The sequence below is a fragment of the Gymnoscopelus braueri genome (assembly GCF_963280865.1).
Source record: "Gymnoscopelus braueri genome assembly, chromosome: 4".
Classification (NCBI taxonomy): Eukaryota; Metazoa; Chordata; class Actinopteri; order Myctophiformes; family Myctophidae; genus Gymnoscopelus; species Gymnoscopelus braueri.
Window position 1 is genome coordinate 54821933 of NC_137605.1, and position 20020 is coordinate 54841952.

The following is a 20020-nucleotide window of genomic DNA, read 5'->3' on the forward strand; positions in this document are numbered from 1 at the left end:
TGTGCGTATGCATGACTGTGTATGACTGTGTGTGTGTGTGTGTGTGTGTGTGTGTGTGTGTGTGTGTGTGTGTGTGTGTGTGCGTGTGCGAGCGTGAGTGTGGGTATGGCTGTGTGTGGATATGGGTATGGCTGTGTTGTGTGTGTGTGTGTGTGTGTGTGTGTGTGTGTGTGTGTGTGTGTGTGTGTGTGTGTGTGTGTGTGTGTGTGTGTATGCGCGTGCGTGCGTGTTTGTGTGTGGTTGATTGGCAGGTCAGGACAGCTTGTGGTAAACCACCTCGTTAAGACCGGAGCCAAAAATAAAAGCTGCTAAATAAACCTTCCTAATCACTGTTAAACAAAACTTCACCATGGACTGTTGTTTGGTCTTAAGACAGCACATTACAATCATTACCTCCACTAACCCTTCTCCCTACATCACGTTAGCTTTGTCACACTGGTTTGATTGACTGACGAATACAAACATTTGCATAGTATAGTATATATGACAGTGGTTCTCAAAGTTGGGTCCGGAGACCCCCACGGGTCCTTGAGGGGGTCCCCAGCAATATGAGTTAATATAGCATCAATATCCCTTAAAGATATTGTGCCAGGTACTCCCATAAGAGAAGATTTGTCAAGAGTTTACAATTGTTTTTGAAAATACAGTAGCTGATTCTCTTGCCTATCAGTTGGTAGACCTAGCCAGTGGAATTGTGATGCTAGGGAACAGATTGGGTTCAAGTTTATTTCCTGTCAGCTGCCGATATTCACAAACACTGCAACAGGAAATAAACTTGGACCCTTTTAGAATGTTTATGTTGTCAAGTAATGATGTTGTCAAGAAATAGACTTTATACACTGTATCTGTCAACATGGATCTCTCTCTCTCTGTCTCGCCGTGTCTCTGTCTCTCTCTCTCTCTCTCTCTGTCTCTCTCTCTGTCTCTCTCTCTCTCGACAGACAGACAGACAGACAGACAGATCCAGACAGTGGGGGAAATTCAGGTGTCTCGTAGCAACAGCAGGACAGGATCAGATACAGGGAAGAGTAGAGAGATAAAAATAATATTTAAAAAAATAAAAAAAAGATAAGACTAAAATAAAAGTAAAAATAGGTTAAGTCCGACCTAGCCATCTGCACAAGTATAATCTGTATAGGTGTGTATATTGCACAATCTATCACCAGTAATGTAGGCATACATCTATCACCCTTGCATGTACAGATTATTGACAGTGGATAAGAGGCTAACAGTGTATGTGTATATGATACTGATGTATGTACAGCAGATATGAGACATGCTATAGATATACTGATATATGTACAGTAGATATGATATATGTACAGTAGACATGATGATGTATGTATCGTAGATATCATTAGCCTCATAGCAGAATCAGAATGCTTGTTACATTCCAAAATGACTTAGGCAGAAAGTGATTTTACTGTAAGTCAACCTTTTGACTTATAGGCAGAAAGTGTTTTTGAATGTAGCAAGCGTTCTGATAGGCTGAGGACATACAGTAGGTAATAAGGCAGGATGAATCAGCCGTGTTAGGAGAGTAGAAAAGAGAAGAAAACAAGATTTTTTTTTGCCTGAGTTATGTTTATCTGCCTTTATTTATATCTGCCTAGATCACTTAGGTTAGATAGTGATTTTTCATTTCTTCTTTCCTGAAAACCTTACAAATAAGATTTCGGCCAGGGGTCTTCAACGTTTTCAGGCCAAGGACCCCCCAGCTGAGAGAGAGATGAAGCAGGGATCCCCACTACATATTGTATAAAATTGTGTTTTCGATTAAACTTTTTTTGTTTACTTGGTCTGCCCTTTTCCCCCTCTACACCTATACCTCTTTGCCAAAAATAGCCGATCTGCAAGCTCACAACGCCTCGCAGTTGTGAGCTTGTAGATCTGCTATTTTTGGCTAAAGTTCTCCTCAGAAAAAGGGATGCTATGGTTCAAGTGGTTAATGTAAAAAAAAAAAGTAAGAGTAGTAACTCTGAGGACCCCCTAGGCGTCCCTGACACCCTGTTGAAGACCCCTGATTTAGGCAATTAGGCTATGAGCTAAAAAAAACAGCAAAAACCAGCTTATGATGGTTGCTGGTATTAGCTGGTATTAGCTGGTATTAGCTGGTCTTAAGCTGGTTTAGATGGTATACCAAGCTGGACAGGCTGGTGTACCAGCATGGGCCTGCTGGTGAAGCTGGTAACCAGCTTCACCAGCAAGACGATGCTGGTAGACCAGCTTGGACAGGCTGGTGTACCAGCATGGGCTTGCTGGTAAACCAACTTCACCAGCAGTAGACCAGCATGAGCTTACTGGTGAAGCTGGCCTACCAGCAAGTTCCCATCAATAATGCTGGGCTTGCTGGTGAGGGTATACACCAGCAATTTGTTAATTATGCTGGTCGTCTACCAGCATATGGTCTTGCTGGATTCACATTTTAGCTCATTACTTTGTACATATTTATGCAGCCAGTTATTACAGTACATGATCCTTGTAGTTGTAACAAAAAATCCCCCCAACGTCAATTTATGTATTTTAAATACTTTTTCTTACACAAATGAGTTTCAAATAAATAAACTGCAAGCAAACAATAGAAAATGTCACTACTTTTATTAACACAATATATTTGCGACCAAGTCAGATGAATACATATCTCTAACATAGCAATACTGTACATGGTACATTCAATATTCACGTTAAATAAAATGATTATTCATCATCTGCTACCCGACATGTGGGTAAGCCTCTATATTTTCTAGCATTTCTGGTAGTATATCAATACAGCAATACTGTATATCAAATGACATTAACCCATTAAGACCTTTTGATTTGAGGTAAAAAATACATTATTTTACACTTTGGCTATTCAAAAATAGAATACAAGCTCATAGTGTGGCACCGAGTGCCGCGCTAGGAGCTTGTAGATCTGCTATTTTTGAAAAATCGTGAAAATGTGTGCAAATCTTTGAATATATATAGCTTTAAAGCGATCATTTTTAACTCAAATCTTTGCTTCTGGGGGTCCCTGGAACAAAATATTTTAAGATGGGGGTCCAGGGCCAAATACATATAATTTTGGGGGTCCTTGACATGAAAATGTTTCAGCACCAATGATATAGAAAGATAATTTTTTTCAGAAAACTGTTGGGATTTAGAAGACATTTGTAGAATCGGCTTCAGGTCTTAATGGGTTAATCGAAACGTGAAGTCATCTACATTTCCACATTTGAATTAAAACCGCTTCCGTCTCTGTTGCGAGCTGAGGACCAATATGCTCATGGGATAAGTATGGCACTCAAAAAACAACTATGAGATCGGTGCCGAAAGGTTTGGCATTCCATTCACCTCAGCCCTATCTGGTGAATAAACTGATCAATATTTCAAGGCTGGTTGACTCTGTAAACGCTTTGGAAAATGCATTAATTATCTCTCTGGGTAGACATTGGGGGAGGCTTTCAGTCTAAAGGTTTTATGAAAGTAAAAAGCAGGCCAGAGATGCTACTTGACCGTGACTGCAATCCCAATGCTCTAATGGGACGAAATACTTGAGGTTATACGGAGGCGACCGTTTCCTATGATGGTTGGCCTAGTAATTTAATAGTGTTCCAACAATCCCTCACTGACAATGTGTTTTGGAGGGTGATCAATCAAATAGGTTTTAGCTTGTAGCTGGTGCTTACATGACTTTGAGACTAGTCTCTCTCATGTGCATTTGGAAAGTCACAAATGTATGTCTCATCACCTGTTTTTAAAACCATGCATTTCTGCTCTATCCTGTCTACTGAAATTAGACACACTGGAGAAAAAAGGCTTCCACTTACACGTCTGATATGTGACACAAACCCATGTACATGAAGCTTTTTAAAAAATACAGCAATTTCTGTACCCCCTTGTGAAGGAAATGATATTATACTCTGAATTTCCCCATAAATACCATCACTCAGCTTTGCAAAACAGTCCTTGCGTCTCTTACTGAGGGTATAGCTTTTGCTAGTATAAACCAATCCTTTATGTACCATTCTCCTGTGCACTACTATTTCATCTGGTGCTGTTTTTTGTGCAGAAATGAAGGCACATTTCTCATCATCGGTAGTCTCGATCACCCTGCCATTATCCAGAACAGTTGTGTCATGATATTTTGTGAAACTCTTTACTCTTCTTTCATTTGTCATTTCCAAACAAAACTCCTTAACTTGTTCACTAACTGCATACTTAGTGGTGAAGAGTGGTACTGCTCTGTGCAACAGGAATTTGTTCACAATCTGAAGAGCTACACACTTAGTTCCATGAAGAAGTTTTAAAAGACCACCATTTGCATTTTCAAAGACAAAAGCTGAATGTGCCCAGAGTGGCCCCCACAATTTCACGGCCTTTGCCAGGTGAGTTAGCAGGTGTACATTAAATGTCATAGCTGCTTCCCCATACAGCAACTGAAACTTTGTCACAAACTCAAACAGCATGTTATCTGCTTTGTTGATGTCTTGGAAGCTGATGTTTTCTTTCAAAAGCAAAAATACTGCTGACACCAGAAGGCTTAGGTGCTTCACATAGCATGGTTTAAGTACACCATTCAGGACTGGCAAGCTGTAATATAGGAGCCATGCCCTCCACTCCGAAGCTTTCCAGTATTTGCACTCTGCAAGGGGCCTGGGTAGTCGTGTTATCAGGTGTGGAGGCTTAATATCCTTGATCCTGTTTTCAAGCACCCTCATAGTGTTGGGACTCCCACTGTAGTATGGTTGATCACTACTGTTCAAAAGTAGCTCTGTGTGTTGTCTAATGACACCAAGTAAGACAGCATGCATATAATCTGGTACAAACCCCCACACTATATCAAAATAAGGCATGTTTATGAGTGGTGATGGACCTTTCACTCCTCTGACACTTTTATTGTGTGCTAATGCTTGCTCCATATCTAACAGCATTGTCTTTGCCTCTCTGTCTGGATAGACTGTTGGAGTCACAGTGTACTTTACCTGTTTCTCTACTAAAGTACCAGGATGTAAACAGAAGCCACAACCAAAGTACCCATTAAACTGTGTGGTGTTTTGCATGGTTGGTCTTGCCTTTGAGTCGACACTACAACATATTCCAACAATTTTGCTGTTCACACAGCTTCCATTTTTTCTCCAAGACACACCTTTTGATGCCAGTGATTTGGCCTGATCAACAAACGGTCTGAGAAAAATGGACATGACTGGCTCTTGAGCACCAAACCAAAGACCTGCAAGCACTACATTCTGGAATCTAATTTTGGGAGGCAGCTCATTTAAATGCAGATGTATGGGCCATATTGAGAATTTTGAAGACTTGTACACGGGTGAGCCATCCGAATTGAAATTATATGACAAATTGTTTGGATCTGACAGAATTCCACCTGGTTTTGACAGGTTTTTATACTTTTCCCCATCATAAATGTCTGAAATGACATGTTCATCATGTGGCCTTTGGTGTCTGTAGTTCATGCTGTTTTGAATCTGTGGATTTTCAAGAAGTGCCTGAATTTGAGGGGCAATGGGTACGTTGATAAAAAAGCTTGCACTGTTCATGGTACTGATTTCAATGGGGGCTCTACAGATTGCACAGTGCAAAATGTTTGCATCTTTTATGTCTTTTTGAGTGCCAATGTAAATCTTACAGCTTTTGCAGTAGAAGTGGAACTCCACTATGTCCGAATTGTTTTTAAATCAAAGGTCAAAAACAAATATTTTGACCTGGGTAACACCTCTTTGCCAAACAGAGTGTTTATTAGCTTTAACAAGTCCTCAAGTTGTGTTCCTGTTATATTATGCCTTGCGGCAAGACTCATTACCATGAGCAGAGCTTCAGCCTTTGTAGTTGTACCTGCTGACATTAGTACTGAATCCATGTCTGTGTCAAACCCTATCTGTCTGAATGGATCATCTTCTGGAAGATCTTCAATTTCTGAATCAACTTCAGACACACTGCGCTCTGATGTTGAATCACAACCAGATTCCTGGGCCACTTCAGAAGCACTACCATCAGATGATGAATCGCAGCCAGACGCCTGGACCATGTCACTTGGTTGCAGCTCAGATGTAAGGAGAAAGAATCCAGATGAATCCATGACCTGCTAAATAAAAAAAACACATTCATGAGTGCATGTGTCTACATATGACAGTGAACACAGCTTTTCTTATACTAGGTTTTAATATAAAATGTGGTGCCTTTTTCAAAAGGTTGACAGGTGAACATCCTAATTTAGTTGTTTTACCAATTGCAATTATTTCTGTGTTGCCGGTGCTATTGTCCCCTACTGGCTCACCTGCCAGTCCCACCACTGATGGGTGTCGCAACCGCACACAGGTGTCGCTAGCACAGTGACAAAGACCACCCTCCCGAAACAGCTTCCCTCCCCGAACACAGCCATTTGTATTGACACTCATCTAAACAGGATGCACCGCGGTGAATTCGAACCCGTATCCTCCACGGAGGTTGGCAGGAACTTTACCTCTGCTTTACCTGAGAGCCATGGACATAGCCTTAACTGACAAACATCTTTAATGAAACGAATCTCAGGTGTGGTTGGTAAACCACACCTGAGGTGCGTTGGTAGAAGAGCTCACCTGGCCAGTCGTGTCATCTGTATCAGACAGAAGATCAAGGTCATCAGATGAAGACGTGAGCTATAAATGACAAAAGAAATTCATGAGTGCTTGTGTCTACATACAATAACGCCAAAAGTGAACCCAGAAATGTATAACTGTGTCAAACCATACCTTGTGTCCTCATGGAATGACGCTAAATACAATCACATGACTATCACTACTATAATAGCTGATCTACAAGCTTGTAGATCTGCTATTTTTGGTGCATAATATTGCTTCCATAGAAGACCTGCTGACTTCTATGGAATCCAAATGACTGAAATCAGTCGTGGCGACTGAGAACTTTAATCCATGTGTCCTGGCCTCACCTCCACATTTGCATAGCTTGAACCTGGTCTCACTTCACTGCGATCTTCTGAACAGCTGGCAGCAGGAAGAATTACCTGAACGGAAGGAGACATTTACAAAATAATTTCATTAATAAACTACAGAAGGGTGCAGAAGGGTAATAAATGCAATAATATTTATTATAAATATATGTATTAAATAGAAACTTGACATCCTGTGTAGGGCTGCAACTACCGCTTATTTTCTTAGTGATTATTCTTTCAAATAATTCTAGCAAATTCTTTTTACTATTGAAAACAAACTAAAATTAGAAAAAGTGCTCCTCAGAGCACAGGTCTCCGCCAGGACAGGTAGGTTATTGTGGCCTCCTGGTGGCGCTATAATTGGCCAATGTGTAAAGGGTGCCATTTCTTCTTAGGCCTTGCACGGCAATCGGACACTGCATTCATGATTTGAGGCATTTTGTTCAAAACGGAGCACTCCTGCAAACTTTGGAAGCCATTTTTAGCCAATCAGGATGGAATATGAAAAATCTGAAAGACCTGTTTGGTTTAATGACTGTAGAGATACTGTGTACCGATTTGTGTGATGTTTGGACAAAATCTGTAGGAGTACAATGAAAACAAATGTTTTGCAAAAAGCGGCGCTATAACAGGCCCATGTCAATAATTTGGGGCAGAGGTTCTGAATTGGCATCCAGGGAGTGTGTGTGCAGCTTCGCTGCGATCAAGCTAACGGTGTGGGAGATTAGCTGTTCAGACGGACGGACAGGGTGAAAAACATACTCTCTCCATGCCTTTCGGCCTGGCGGAGACAAAAACAAAAGAAGTTTATATATCAATTAGATTAACCACTTAAGCCCTATTTTACATTTTGTCGCATAACAGTGTCATGCTAGGAATAGTGAAAATAGCAGATCAACAAGCTCACAATGCATCGCATCATGATGTGTTGTGAGCTTGTAGAATTGCTATGTTCACTATGTTTGGTAAGATTTAGCCTGTAATGACATGCCCGATAATTATTTACTTCACCAAAACTCTTTGCCGAAAATGGCCAATCTACAATCGCAACGCATTACACTGAGATTTTAGATCTGCTATTTTTGCCGAATATTCGCCCCAAAATATAGGGACTGTAGGGTGCATGAGATTAATTAAACAGCCTTGGGGTGTGGTTGGTAGAAAAGCTCACCTGGTCAGTCGTGTTATCTGGATCAGATAGAAGATCAAGTTCATCAGATGAAGACATGAGCTATAAATGACAGCACATTCATGAGTGCTTGTGTTTACATACAATAACAGTGAACCCACTCATCCATAGGCGGCGGGTGAGCTTGACAATTGGGAAGGCTGGGGATCGGCCGCGAAAAAAGTTTCTGGACGGATTCTGTTAGTTTCTTTTGGGTTTTTGGTTACTTTATTTCGGTTATAGGGTTAGGTTTTTTAATTCATATTTTTGCCTGATTTTACTGATTTATTATTTAATAAATTACTAAATAATGCTGCGCACATATATTATATATAATTTGCACAATTCCCAGAATTTCCCAGCATAACATTTGGGAAGGCTTAGCCTACCCTAGCCTTCATTACCCGCTGCCTATGCACTCAAGTTCAACCCAGAAATGTATGACTGAACAGTGTCAAACCACACATTGTCCTGGCCTCACCTCAACATTTGCATAGCTTGAACCTGGTATCACTTCTCTGCCATCTTTTGAACAGTTGGCAGCAGGAAGAATTACCTGAACACAAGGAGACATTTACAAAATAATTTAATTTACAAACTGCAGAAGGGGGTTTAATAATAATAAATGAAATAATTCAATTTGTATTAATTGAAAATATATGCTTTAAATAAAAAATAAAATTAAACATGACATTGTGTGTAGGGATTTAGAAGCAAATTATTTTTAATAATAAAAATATGTAAAAAAGTTTTAAAAAAAAGTATATATCATCAATTGGTGTTATTACTATCATTATTTGTATTATTTTATACTTTGTCGCACAACGGTGTCATGCAAGAAATTGTGAAAATAGAAGATCTAGCACACAATTGTGTCATGATCATGATTCGATGCATTAATGCATCGAATCATGATGTGTTGTGAGCTTGTAGATTTGCTATTTTCACCATTTAAAGCACAATATATTAATCTCTCACCTCATCTGCAGTGTGTGAAGATGAACCTATTTGATCATCTGTGGAGCAGGCCTGAAAACATTTACAGGACAATTTTACTCATCAGTACCTTCAAATAACATCATCAGGTAAGACATCTTTTGAATATAGATGATGTCTCATAATTGATACATTCAGGGGTAATTAGTCTATACTACATTTCTCATAAAGTGACTTACATCCAAATGTCCTCTTTTCAGTCTTGCAGGAGGTAATTTGATTTTGCTCTTAGGCTCCAAGTACAATTTGTACTTGCGTTTGGACATTCTAAAAAAAAAGAAGAAAAAAAAACATCATCATTAGTAACAGACAGATTCATGATCAATAACAGAATGTGATTTAAAATACTTATTTGTGATTTAGTACTCATTTAAAATACACAAAAGGCATAGGCTTTTTTTTGCCACACTATAGGCTATTATTGATCTTGCTTTTAAAAGTTTATTCCAGCCTCTGTTATTCCCATTGGGCAACAGGGCATCCTGTAATGCTCAATAAAGTTTGAAGCATTGAAGTTGGCTTATTCCCGCCTTTTGGTTAAGGTCTCGTGCGGACCCCTCCTCAGTCCTGAGCCTTTCAACTTTCCCTCTGTTCTCTTAGACATTTTAAATTTAGGATAGATAGCAGCAATGTTTGCATACGTAAAATATATCGACGATAATTGCAAAGTAATAGTTCCCACCTCACACATTAAAGATTTTGATTTTGACAGTAGTGATGTCGTTGATAAGGTACACTGGGTGCGCTGGAAAGAGGACTTTTACAAGGGACAGATATTGTTGCTGAAGGGTGAGTCACGCTCAAATTGTTTTTTAATAACCTAAACGTGTCAATAACCTAACTATATTTTACTGTGAAAACTATGTTGCATTAGGGTTATATGCTGTTATATACGACGGTGAAATAAACAGTTCACAACAAATCGTAGTATCGGCGCCAAATATATCAGATATACAAGCTCACAACGCGTCATGGATGCAATGCTTGTGAGCTTATAGATCTGCTATTTACGGAGCGAGACACACCGTCGTGCGGCGAAGTATAAATCATGCTGTGTCAAGCTAAAGACAGCTAAAGCTAACAATGTTGTTCCAAGCTAACCATGTTGCTAAACCAAGCTAAAGCTAACAATGTTGTGTCAAGCTAACCAGGCAAGCTAAATACAGCTAAAGCTAACAATGGGCTTAAACAACCATAGTAAAAAAATAGCAGATCTACAAGCTCACAACGTGTTGCGTCCGCGACGCGTTCTGAGCTTGTAGATCTGCTATTTTCAGCACGAGACAGACCGTCGTGCGGCGAAGTATAAACCATGCTAGTTGTGTCGAGCTAGCTAGAGCGGCTAGCGGCAGCAGTCGCAATGGGCTTAGAAAAACATTATTTATGGAATGACAGACGGTATGCATACGGTTTTCGAGTACTTACATCTTGTGTTCTGTCTTCAGAGACAAAAGAAGAAATTGAAGACGTGTTATCCAAGGGAAAAAGACTTCGGATCAAGCCACTGAAGGAAAACACGCCCCCTCCACCACCGTCAGAGAGAGACGAAGCCAAGACCGTCAATGTAGGCACACACACACACACACACACACACACACTAATATCACAATGTAGAAATAAATGCTCAAGTAAATGTCTGCATTCAAAGTTTTGCTTGAGTAAAAGTGCACAAGTATTGGGGTCAAATATCAAACAAAAGTATTAATTATGGTCCATTTCACAATCATATAATAATTTGATTGTAATTACTAATACATCATCACTTTAATGTTGCAGCTGGTGGGGCTAATTTTATGAGATGCTGAGCAGCTAACCTGAGCTTAACAACGTATTAATTCATTGATTAATTAATATTATAATAATTTTAACATCATTTAACTTAATGTATGTTGTTTATTGATAATCTAATTCTGGGACTTTAACAGGGGGTCCGGGACCCCTAGTGGGTACTCAGAGTTACTACAGGGGAGCCACCAAATGTTGTGTGATAGCAGATCTACAAGCTCAACGTCTCGCACTGTGAGGCGTTGCGAGTCTATGAAACTATCTATGAAAAAGTTTAATCTGCAACATAATTTCATGTGTGTGTGTGTGTGTGTGTGTGTGTGCACGCGCAAGTGTCAGCATGCATACATACACATATATATATATATATATATATATATATATATATATATATATATATATATATAACTAGAGTAAGTCTCAAATATAGAAAAAAACATTTAGTCTACAAAAGATTTTGGACTATAATGTATTTTTGCATTTCTTTGACCACATGCATGCCAAATATCAGGTGATAATATCAGGCTCCAATCATGGTATTAATCTATGCAATGGCCATATATTGCTTTCACATTTCTTTGTTTGTGAATGTGAAAACACTTTGTTGCCTTTTCCTAATTATGTTTTTATGTTTACAGAAAAAACTGAAAAAAACTGCAGACGAAGCCAAAAAGCAAAACCTCTTAGCCCTACTACAAGAAAGAAAAATGACAATGGAACAGACTCCACTCTGCCCAATCCCAAGCAAGAAAATCAGAGAGGTTACCCTGTCAGATACATTCTCGGAAGAGGATGCTGATGATGATGGCGGAGTTGTTCCTCAAAAACTGTTTGAGGAGGCAAATGAAAAACAACGCCACTACCGCAAACAATTCAAAGACATGTCTCTGCAATACCAAGAAACAAAACAAAAGTAAGGTGCACTACTACCTGTCTCCACTATAAGTAGCTAGATAACATCATAATACTTTAATCATGTTTGTTATTTTTTTCCCTAATGTCAGTCATTGTCATGACATTTCCTTCTGTTATAGGTTGGAGGAGCAGGAGAAGATTAGAGCAGCAGTAGAGGCTGAGAATAAAACACTACGTGCTCTAAACATAGAGTTGCAGCAAAATCTGCTGAAGACACTCAACTCCACATCAACTGCACACTGCAATGGTGAAGACACATTATTTTACCTCTGAGAATGTCCATTCAAACAAAAATGGAATTTGTCATGGTCATAATGGGAATCTATTTTAGAACATACATTTTAGCTTCTTATTACTGCCACCACTCCCTTTAATTCTGTAAGTTTGTGGCATATTATCTGTCTAATAAATCCATAGACCTTACCTTCTAAAGACAGTTTAAGACACAAGCTTTGTCCCATAATATATTTATGATGCGTAATGTTTACCATCTACTTTTGTTATTTTGTTGTTCTCTTTCTAACTGTCACAGATTTGGTGTTACTGAGCCCAAAGACAACATTACAAAGTAAGTGCAAAGAAAACTAAAGACAGTTTAATGGATTCAAGTTCTCAGTCGCCACGACTGATGTCAGTCATTCCATAGAAGCAAGCATGTCTTCTATGGCATGGTGGAAAAAGTACTCAAATGTTTTACTTAAGTAAAAGTATCAATACTGCAATATAGAAATACTCTGTTACAAGTAAAAGTCCCGAATTCAAAATGTACTTTTACTTAAAAGTACAAAAGTATTGGCATCAAAATGTAATTAAAGAACCAAAAGTAAAATTACTCAATATGTAGAATGTCCCATTTCAAGTTTTCAAATGTATAAAAAATATTTTGAAAATAGCAGATTTACAAGCTCACAATGCGTCGCATCCTTGTAGATCGGCTATTTTCGAATGGCCAAAATGTAGGGCTGAAGTGGTTAATGTATGTTTTGTAATAATAATCAAACTCAAATAATTGTAGTGGAGTAAAAGTACAATATTTGCCTCTGAGATGTAGTGGAGTCGAAGTAAAAGTATTGAAAACTCCACTAAAGTAAAAAATACCTCAAAATTGTACTTAAATGTACTTAGTTACTTTTCACCACTGCTTCTATGGAAGCATGTTGCGCAGCGAAAACAGACGATCTACAAGCTATAAGCGTCTGCGACGCATTGAGAGCTTGTACATATTGTGTTAATTGTTTAGGAATCAGTGCTAGTTTGTGGGAGGGGGGGGTCTCCTTTTCATACTGTTTCACACATTTCACAATAGGGCTTGGTCATACAAATGTTTTCAGTCGTGAGATTTTATTTTTGCTTTAATCCATGCAGTTTAAAGCACAAGCTTTGTCCCATAATATATTCATGATGCGTAATGTTTAAATCATCATTTGTATTGTATTTATTTTTCTCTTTCTAACTGTCACAGGTTCTGTGTTACCGAGCCAAAAGACAACATTACAAAGTAAGTGCAAAAAAACATATTACATACAAATTATTGAAAATAGCTCTTTCCTGTTACTGATCAAACTGGTATAAGTGAAAAATGTTGAATATAGGCTCTGATGCAAGTGAGTGAATGTAGGCAAGGTGCGTAGCTTTTGCTTATGTTTACATTTTGCTCTATGTAGTTGCAGAGTCTAGCAGTGAGAATGCAGTGGAACCATCTGTATCTCCAAAAGGAGATGAGGTAAAACACACACACACACACACACACACACACACACACACACACACACACACACACACACACACACACACACACACACACACACACACACACACACACACACACACACAAAATACTGTAGGTATACATTGCCACTACAATACAAAACAACTTAGATTTGTGTGCATTGGTTAAATGTTAAAATAAATGTTAAATAGCTCTATAGTGTGTGCCAAAAATCCTGAAGGGGGCATCAACAAGTGTCATTTGGTAGCGGCGGACATCTTTGTGGGGTATAAACAGGTTGACTTAACATTGCCCCCCACCAGTATGTCTGCAGCTACTATGCCACACCCCCCGTGGTGACGACACGTTGGCACGCACTATATTCCCATAGCAAGCATTGGGAGAGTGTTTATTCAATACATCTGTCTCCCCACCTCTCCAGCTCTTTAGTAAACAGAAATTACATTTCCAGGATGACATACAGAGAACTCATACATGATACAATAAAATAAGTAAAATTGGAAGTGATTGAACACATAAATGAGCAGACAAAATTGGAAGTGGTACACAAGCTGATAAATGATCTTTATAAGGTTCTTGCTCCTGACTGGATGAAATTTGTAACCCACCTGAAAATGTATTTTCTGTTTACTAAAGTGCTGGAGAGACAGGGAGAGCACTGTTACTGAACAAACACTCTATAGCAATGATTACTATCAGAATATGTGTTAACCTTTTTAACAAAAAAACATTTGTTTTCACAAAGCAATATCACTTTTTAGCACATTTTAATATAAGAAATCCAACTACACTTCAAATGTTACTGACCTTTGTACGTAATATGTACTGTATATGTAATACCTTGATTATTTTTGTGTGGGATTTTTGTCAGATTCACTTGGGAGGAGAAGTGCGAATTCGCAGAGAGGCCTGGTCCAGGATCAAAAATACCCCTCGCGATTCCTTGTTTGTGAAGGAGTTGGCAGTGGCTATCTGGGGAACTAAAACCCTGGGGGAAAGGAGCCTTACAGGGAAGCAATGCCCCACCACCAAAACCACCAGGCAGCCTTTATCCCCGCAGAAACTCAAAACACTGAAAGGTATGGCATTTTTAGCAGCCTTAAGCATCTGGGGGCTTTTTTTCAAGTGTTAATGTAATTAAGACATAAAGAATCATAGAGAAAATATAAACAGGAAAAAACATAGGATTCAAGTAAGTTTGCATCCATAATGGTATATTACTTCAAGTTAAATTCATTATGTGCACTTGGGCATTTCAGAGTAGAAATAATCCAAACAAATAATTTACTTTATACAAAATATGTATATAAACTGAAACAATTCTATTTTTGCTGTGGCATGAGGAGTAGCCTCACCCATCTCTGCAACTAATATGCCCCCACTAATGGTGGTTCTTGGCTGTCAATTCTTGATAGCAGTAGCCATGTTGCCTTTGTTATTTGATGTGGAGTATTCAAATCGTCTTTGTTCTGCTGTGACAGAGATTTAACTGTTAACCTGATTATACTGATTTCTTTTCAGTCTGCTTCAAGGACTGGCTACTCGAGAAGAAATTGGAGGAGACAGAGTTGCAGACCAGATGGGGAAAGGCTGGACGTTACATCACAGAAAAAATTATGGACATTAACAAACAAAAGAAAGCATCAAAGAAACCACTGCCTACGCTCACTGAAGAGTGAGCGTTTAGGAATACCTGGTGGTGACCGTTCCGAGGTCTATAATAACATGAAGAGCAAAGCAGCATTCTGTTTATCTTTCTCTCTCAGTCACACTCAGCTTTATTCTCTGACCTGTTTTCATTTTCTCTTGATCGTACTCTTGTTCCTTTCGTTCCTCTCACACCTGATCATATGTGGTCAGGGTCAGTAAACTTGGTGTGGTCGTTATGCTGGAAAGTCAGTAAAGTTCACTCTCAATGTCCTGTCTCACTGGTTACAGGGCATATAAATTGACTGTATCATTTACAACATTTCTTGTTTCTGTCATAGATCATAAGACTGTAGTGTGGAGTCACGTTTTGTAGTGCAGTATTCAATACATTCAGAGTTATTACTAAAGTTTTAGTCTCTCTCTCTCTCTCTCTCTCTCTCTCTCTCTCTCTCTCTCTCAGAGGAATTGGCCTGTTTGTGAGCCTAAATGCTTGTTTCAATGTTAAACTGATGTAATGATGTGATGTTTATTGGGGGGTGTTATTTTTCATTTAATGTTAAATCTATCTATATATAAAATACTATGATGATTGTTTCATCTATTATTAAACTAATGTGCTGTTATGAAAACCTTAAATTGCCTTTATTCCTAGCACTTGCATGGTATGCAGCTCAAAACCAGCATCCCTTTACATACTGGTCACACCATCATACCAGCATCCCACACTGGTTACATTATCATACCAGCATCCTATACTGGTCACACCATCATACCAGCACTACATACCAGCATCCCAAACTGGTCACACCATCATACCAGTATCCCAGCATCCTATACTGGTCACACCATCATACCAGCACTACATACCAGCATCCCAAACTGGTCACACCATCATACCAGTATCCCAGCATCTTATACTGGTCACACCATCATACCAGCACTACATACCAGCATCCTATACTGGTCACACCATCATACCAGCACCAGCATCCCAGCATCCCATGCTGGTCCAGCATACCAGCACCAAAACACAACATATGATGGTCTTGCTGGTATGACCAGCATGTATTATGCTGGTCATGCATGCTGGTTTTTCCAGCACGATATAAATGTACAGTATATATGATATACAGTAGATATGATGATATATGTACAGTATATGATATATGTAGCCTACAGTACATAATGACGATATATGTACAGCAGATATGATACTGATATACGTAATACAGATACTGATGTATATTATTATGAGACATAGTGTAGGCCTATGTACTATGATACTGATATAGTACAGTAGATATGATATTGATGTATTGTAGGCCTATGTAGCCTACAGTATGATACTGATGAATGTACAGTAGATAGGAGACTGATACAGTAGATAGCTATTGCAGTTAATCTCAGTGAATTTAATGAGCAATAGCAGAATAGCCCATACAAGCCTATAATAAAGACAGAATGGACGACTCACCTTCATAAATAATAATTAAAATGAGTATGAGACTACAAAGCAGCCTGGAGCTACAGAGCAGCTGCAGGCAGGAGAGGTACTCACATTTTTTTAAGTAAAAGTATCAATACCCTATTGTAGTCTGTTATTAAAATGTACTTGAGTAAAAGTACAAAAATATTGACATCAAAGTGTGCTTATATCAAGTTTTAAAAATGAATGAAAATCTTTTGAAAATAGCCAAAGTTTGAATAGGGCATTGGTGGTTAATGTATGTTTTGTAATAATAATACAAATCTAAGTAAAGTTTTCAAATAATTGTATGGAGTATCAGTATTCAGTACAATAAAGTACATTGTCTCTGAGATAGTGGAGTAGTAGAAAGTAGAGAAGTGAAAGTAGGCTATAATAGACAATTGTAAATTCTCCAGTAAAGTAAAAGTACCTGAAAATGTTACTTAAGTATGGTACTTGAGTAAATGTACTTAGTTACTTTACAGTACCTCACTGGGCCCGAGTGAGTGACGTCATGACGTTGATGAACGCGGCTTGTTTGAAGAGACGGATCACAAAGTCAGGTAAAAGTGTTATCGTCACAACTGGTTGAATTAACGTTTGGAATTAAAGTAATTCAAGTTGCATTAAGTTTTTTGCCAAGGATATACGATTTATCCGTCGAGCTGAACGTGTTTAGTTTGACTTAATGTGTTTTATTGGGTATAATTTGATGTATCAATCAGACAGACTAGCCATGTGGATCACACGACGGTCGTCTGTCACGACCGTCATGGATGGACTTCAACCTGGTGTTTGCACTGTCTCCCTTTTTGGTCCGTACATCTACATAAACGTTTAAATGTCAAATATAAAGTGCTTGCCCCACGGACACGGATGTTACAATTATGTACGGGCCCACAGAAGTACCCGTATCTTCCGTATTGTTCAATAAAAAACATAATCCGATCGGTGGCCATTTCTCATAGCGTTATAATGTATCAGAGTGCAATACACCTCCCAACCGATAGGGCCATGTAGTTGAAAGCATATGGCGAAAATACGGAGAAAATGGCCACCGATCTGATTAAAATGCTTTTTTATTGAAGAATGCTGAAGATACGGGTACTTCTGAGGGCCCGTACATCATTTTAACATCCGTGGCCATCGGGTAAGCACTTTATATTTGAAATGTGAACGTTTATGTAGATGTACGGGCTGTAAATGGAGAAAGTGCAAAGACCAGGCTGACATGTCATTTATCAGGGGCCGGGCATTCCAGCGTTAGCATTAATTCAGTCACAGGTGCTCGTGCACTTATAGAGCTAATAATACATGCAACTTGATGATTTCTTACTATTAATAATAATTAATGTTGTCGTTGTTATCGTCCATGTCTTGAGTTGGTTAGCAGCGGACTCCCATGTGTCTCCAGCTGTCAGTATTTAGCTTAATTAGCAGTGGTGGAAAAAATACTCAATTTTTTTACTTAAGTAAAAGTATCAATACTGCAATGTAGAAATACTCTTGTTAGTAAAAGCCCGGAATTCAAAATGTACTTGAGTAAAAGTACAAAATCGGTATCAAAATGTACTAAAATTAACAAAAGTAAAAGTATTCATTATGCAGAAGTTTTAAAAAGTTTTCAAAAAAATATATTTTGAAAATAGCAAATCTACAAGCTCACACTGTGAGCTTGTAGATATTATACAGATTATTAATCTTCCTAGTCTATATGGGTGCAACAGGCAATCAAACGATTTAATCAATTGTAAAATAATCATAACCAATTTCTTTAATCAAATAATGGCCTGAAATGGTCTTCCATTTGGTCCAGAATTCCTTTACTGGTTCTGGGTACGTGTACTTTAAATAATGGTGAAGATTAACTATCAATCATTTTGTCCCCCCCAACCCCACAAGGAAGTTAAGAACCACTGGCCCTACTAATGCATATCAAATAGGGCATCCTTGAAAAGAAAACCTTTGACAATCACTGGATTGAGTTGTATTGGCTCATATAATCAGATATGAAGGTACATTTCGTTACTGTCAGGCAGAAACCTTGTATCTCCAAAGTTCTTTTCATAAATGAATGCCCTAACTTCATCATACAAGAGTGTCACACAAAAGTAGTGAAAATAGCCATGCATACGTGTTGTGAGCTGCTTGTAGATCGTCTATTTTCACTATTTTCGAAATGTTTATGAAATAATATACAAAAGGAACAGTTTTAGTTTCCACTCTACAGCAACGATTATTCCTATGAGTTTATTGCGTGTCCCAGTCTAGAACCTGAGTCCTGAGGTCACTGCCCACCCTGTGCCCACTGAACAGTTTGTTCATAGTAACATTACCAGTCAAACGTACTGTAAGCCCACCTGTTTTAACGGTTGTTGATGTTACACCCTATAACTTATAGGACCCAGCTTGCACATGGCTGAAGCCAGTGTGGATTTCGTCGACTAAAACTGATGAAAAATGTTCATCGACTACCTTTTTTCACTGAAGAAAACTAAATACAAACTAAGCTGTGATGACTAAAACTAAGACTAAATATATTGGCAATTTCCTCAACAAATAAAAACTAAAATGTCAGGGAGGGACTAGTGGAGAAGAGATCCAGTAGAATCAAAAGAAGAGTCATTTTATGTTTGGTTGCGCTCAAGTGTTGCGCTCTGAAAATAGCAGATCTACAAGCTCACAACGCTGCGACTCGTTGTGAGCTTGTAGATCGGCTATTTTCAGAGCGCAACCAAGTGTAAAATCAGCCATTACGACGCCATCAAGGCACCGCCAAGATACATTTTAGTCGACTAAATCAACTGTAGATTTAATCGACAACAATCTTATGATATTTAGTCGACTAAAACTGGACTAACAGTAAAACATTTCAGGTGACTAAAATATGACTAAAACTAAGTGGAATTTGTTTAAAAAGACTATGACTAAAACTGAATCAAAATGTGCTGTCAAAATCAACACTAGCTGGAGCAGGCCTGGGTTGGAACGCTTTGCTGTTTTTATGCTGTTTTAAGACATACTGTCTGTGTTGCATTAGATTTCAGTATTAATTTTGGCGACACCCCTCATAGCTCCGTTGTCATTACACTGTTTGTCTAGACCAGTCTAGACCATGGGTCTTCAACGGGGGGTCTAGGACCCCTTTGGGCCCGTAGGGGGTCCTCAAGAGTTAATTATTTTTGTATGATTAACTCTGATGATGAAAATAGCAGATCTACAAGCTTGTAGATCGGCTATTTTTGACAAAGAGGTTTGGTAGATGGGGGAAAAAGGAGCCAAAGTATTGAGGGTCACAGTTCACACACATTTTCCTGTGTGAAAAGGCTGATAATTCTTGTTGACCTGAAAGTTTTATTTCAATGTTAATCTAAAAGAGTT